The sequence below is a fragment of the Delphinapterus leucas genome, chromosome 16, assembly GCF_059928025.1.
Source record: "Delphinapterus leucas isolate spDelLeu-1000000601 "Yukka" chromosome 16, BTC_Dleu_Yukka2, whole genome shotgun sequence".
Taxonomy (NCBI): Eukaryota; Metazoa; Chordata; class Mammalia; order Artiodactyla; family Monodontidae; genus Delphinapterus; species Delphinapterus leucas.
In genome coordinates, this window is record NC_143144.1 from 526981 (window position 1) to 531815 (window position 4835).

General features: G+C 38.4%; 1 pseudogene; it reads left to right on the forward strand.

The window, feature by feature from the left end:
* The first annotated feature begins 317 nt into the window (after positions 1-317).
* LOC149747076 (histone deacetylase complex subunit SAP18 pseudogene) lies at positions 318-2268 on the forward strand (annotated as a pseudogene).
* Positions 2269-4835: the final 2567 nt, after the last annotated feature.

A 4835-nucleotide genomic window follows, 5' to 3' on the forward strand; every position in this document is an offset into this window, starting at 1 on the left:
ATATTGGGGTCTGTTGAAAAACGTGTTTGCCACGTTGAAAAATTGTGCAATGAAGAATACATATGCCAGTATAATTATAAAATGGTGTATTCATAAATGTGCTAGTCTCCTTTGGAATGCTGACATTTGGTGGTTCACAATCTCCTACTCCCTAATTTTCACTAGAAATTAAGGTTATAAAGGGTAAGAATTCTAATATATTTACATGAACTATTGGGAATAATAAGGGTGAAGTAAAAACTGTGTTCAAAATATGCAAAGAAAATAAATTGGTTTTTGGTAAGGAAGGGTAAAAAAGATATTATGGATGTGGTTTTGGTGAGGTGAAAGAACGGGTTGTTTTTGCCCTAAAATAATTTAGAGGTTGTGTCAGTGTTCCAGAATGCATAAGAGGGATTAGGGACAAGAGCCTGAATGGGAAAATAAAGTTGTAACAGGCTTGTGGAAAAGAGAGAAACTTGTATGATCAAGCCGGCTAAGGTTGAATAAACTTATCTATAAGGTTTGTTTGTTTGTTTGTTTTTAATAAGGCCAACAGTGTAGGATGGAAAACTAGAATTTGCTTTATCTCTGTCAAAATGACAAAGTTTCTTGTATTATCAGTCTGTCTTAATAAGAGATTGGAAAAGATTTTTCTTTACCCTTTGAGTAATCTGCCTAGGAAACAACTATTTTGTGTCTTAAAGTAGTTTCCTGTACTTCCTGTTGTCTTTATCATGTCTTTGGTTAGGCAACAAAATCAAGAATTCTCTGTATTGAAAGAGATATGGTTTTTGGTTTTTGTTCTTTTACAAACATATAACTTTTTTTTTTGCCTTTGAAATATTTTATTGTCACTTTGGTTAAATAGATAAGAAGGATTGTTTCATAGTGATCTGTAATTCTATTTAGTTAAGTGTTCAAATATTTTGACATTTTGGACAACATCCTGTATCAATTTCTAAATAAAGTTTTATTGACTTTGAACTGACTGAGATTTCCCAGAGGGCTCCTGGAAAATCTCAAAGGATTTCTTCTCACAACTTGTAAAAAGATAGATGTTAAACTAATTAGGTTTACTTGATATATTAAATTACACAGAAAGCACTGTCAAACAAGAAGCAGTGTTTATGAAGGAGGATGATGGAGGTGAAGGTACACGTTACCCGGGAGGAAATTAAGAAGGAGCCAGAGAAGCCCATCAATAAAGAGAAGACATTCCTGCTGCTGCTGTGCGTCTTCACCACCAGTAACTTCTCCCACCACAGAATGGACATGTTCTCCTGCAGAAATGTACAATCCAGTGAGCTACAGAGCTACACTTGGTTGAATGCAACCTTGAAAGAACTGACTAGTTTAGTAAGAGAAGTCTACCCAGGAGCTAGAAAGGGTACATAGATCAATTTTGTAATTGTTTTATGGAACTTAAAAGATTCAGCTGTCAAATAAGAAGACTGGCAGCACCATGTCTAGGAGAAAGAAGACTGATGATTCTGTAACCCTGCAGTCTCAGAAGTTCCCTGTAGGAGATCACTTTGACATAACAATCACCCCTCTAAATGGGGCACTTCCTCCTTCTGACTATATGCAACCCTATTAAATTTTATTTAAAATTTCTTGTGAAAAAAAGAAGCAATGTTTAATCTTCTTTAGTTTATATTTTTATGGATATATGCTATTAATATGTTTCCAAAATTGTATAAAGTTCCTAGAAATATGTCAATGTCTTTGTTGTCCATGACATTGGACATGAAATGTCCAGTTATAATGTAATTAGTCATAATTCCTGTTATTATCTTAAAATGTTATGTCACTGAAACAATCAAATTTCCTAGTCGCATTAAAGTGAACTCTCATCAGGTCTTTAATCCTGACCATCTTAAGCCTTTTGTCATTCATAGTTATCCTTTTACTCTGATGCTTTCTGAAAGCTCTTACAGTCAGTTACACACCAATGTGCTTCATCATCAACAAAAAAGGAAAGATTTAGTGGAGACGTTGATGTGTTCCTGAACTGCTGACCCCAAATCAAGCAAAATAAGAGTGAATTACATGTGACTGAATGAACTGATAAAGATCATTATAATTTTTCTAAACTTTTGTTTGAAACATGCTGGTTCTTTAATGACTTATATTCCAGATTAAGAAACCGTCTTGCCCTTTTTTAAACAAGCTATCTATAACTTGCAACAGTTTAATACATTAAGCCTTTGTAAATTAAAAATAATATACATTTATCTTTTCTCTCTTCTTGATCCCTCTGGAATTTAGCAACTCTTACTGAATACAGTTCACCCTTGAGTAACATGGGTTTGAACTGCATGGGTTCACTTATAGGCAGATATTTTTTCCCTTGTAAATATTACAGTACCACACGACCTGGGGTTTGTTGAATCCAAGGGTTCAGAACTGCAGATATGTTTTCCTTTATTCATCCATCTATTTCCAAATATTTGTCAAGTGCTCACTAGTGATTGGCACTGAGCTTAGGCAGTGGAGATGCTGTAATGAAAAGAAGGAATGTGCTCATTGTCCTAAGGGAAAATGCATGGTGGGAAGCAGACATTAAACAAGTAATAACAGTATGAACCATATACATCAAATGGGATAGCTGCTATAATGGACTGACAGATACACACTAGTAAATATAAAATAGACAACAAGGACCTACTGTATAGCACAGGGAACATAATGTATGTATAACTGAATCATTTTGCTGTACACCTGAAACACAACATTGTAAATCAACTAAACTTCAATTTTTAAAAGGGCAGTCTTGAGTCACTCTTTAGTGATTTAACCTCTTAGACATAACTCGTTGAATGGAAAGGAAGGAATCCAAGCCAGGTAGATCACTTAGAGTGTATGCTGGTCATTCTTCTTTTGCCTCTGCCCCATCTCTTATCTCCCTACCCTGCAATTCTGTTCCTTTTTTATCCTTCCCTGCCCTGCTCTGTGTCCAGGGGGCTGACCAACTTACTGGGATTCCCTTACCCTCTGGCTGCCAGTGGGTCTGGAGTATGGAGCACAGAGGTCTAGATGTTACTTTGTTCTCTCTCTGCCTCATCACTGTGGATTTTTCAGTGGATGGGTCTGTCTTTAACTACAGCTCTTTTGGGGAAAAACCTCATCCTCCAGTCTTCCCTCTTCTTTCTCCCTCTGACCTAGTGATGATAGAAGCCTCCTCCTGTTGCTAGATTTTGGGTGCCTTAATCTCCATTACTGGTTCTTTAATTTTTTCCTCCATCACTCTCAAACCGCCCTTAATTAAATTCTGCTGAAAAATAACAGCCAAGTAAGCCCTCTGTTTTCTGCTGAGACTCTGAATGATACAGAGTGCTTCTTTATTAATTTGCAATTAGAACCAAGAGGATTAACTGTATTCTTCTTTTCATGGCAATGAAGTTACTTGCATAAATTCTATAACAATCTATTCTCCTTGTAACAGAACACAATTAGAAACATCGATTTATTACCAAGGCTTTGCCTGAAATGTCATATTTAGAAAGATGTAGATAGAACCAAACCATTTTCAGGAACTATGTTGATTTTGTGGGGTCAATGCTTACAAAGTCCCTTGAAAATAACTGGTCTGGTACCTGGCTTACAGGGTTCCCAGGCTTACCCTGGGAAGTGAGGAAGGGAGTTCACTTCCTGACAAACTCAGGAACCTTAGGCTATTTGGGGGACATTGAGAAGAGAGAAGTTCACCCAAATCGAGGTATTGCAGGGGAAATATGATGGTGAGTCCATGGCTTGGCTTCCTAGCCTTGAGAGACTTTTAAAAATTGAATCTGATAGAAAGCCCAGAAATATACCCAGGAACTGATGGTCAACTAATCTATGACAAAGGAGGCAAGAATATAATGGAGAAAAGACAGTCTCTTCAATAAGTGGTGCTGGGAAAGCTGGACAGCTACATGGAAAAGAATGAAATCACAACATTCTCTCACACCATATACAAAAATAAACACAAAATGGATTAAAGACCTAAATATAAGACCAGATACTGGGGGCTTCCCTGGTGGCGCAGTGGTTGAGAGTCCGCCTGCCGATGCAGTGGACACAGGTTCGTGCCCGGTCCGGGAAGATCCCACGTGCCGCGGAGCGGCTAGGCCCGTGAGCCATGGCCGCTGAGCCTGCGTGTCCGGAGCCTGTGCTCCACAACGGGAGAGGCCACAACAGTGAGAGGCCCGCATATTGCAAATAAAAAAATAAATAAATAGAAGACTGGATACTATAAAACTCCTAGACAAAAATATAGGGAGAACAATTTTTGACATAAATCGCAGCAACATTTTTTTGAATCCACCTCCTAGAGTAATGGAAACGAAAGCAGAAAATAAACAAATAGGGCCTAATAAAACTTAAAGGCTTTTTCACAGCAAAGGAAACCATAAACAAAACAAAAAACAGCATATGGAATGGGAAAAAATATTTGCAAATGATGCGACAAATGAGGAATTAGTTTCCGAAATATACAAACAGCTTAATATCAAAAAATGCATGGGAGCTTCCCTGGTGGTGCAGTGGTTACGCATCCGCCTGCCAATGTAGGGGACACAGGTTCAAGCTCTTGTTCAGGAAGATCCCACATGCCGCAGAGCAACTAAGCCTGTGCGCCACAACTACTGAGCCTGCTCTCTGAAGCCCACAAGCCACAACTACTGAGCCCATGTGCCACAACTACTGAAGCCCGCACACCTAGAGCCGATGCTCCACAACAAGAGAAGCCACCGCAATGAGAAGCCTGCGCACCACAACGAAGAGTAGCCCCCACTCGCCAAAACTAGAGAAAGTCCGCGCACAGCAATAAAGAAACAAAGCAGGCAAAAGTAAAATAAATAAAATTTTAA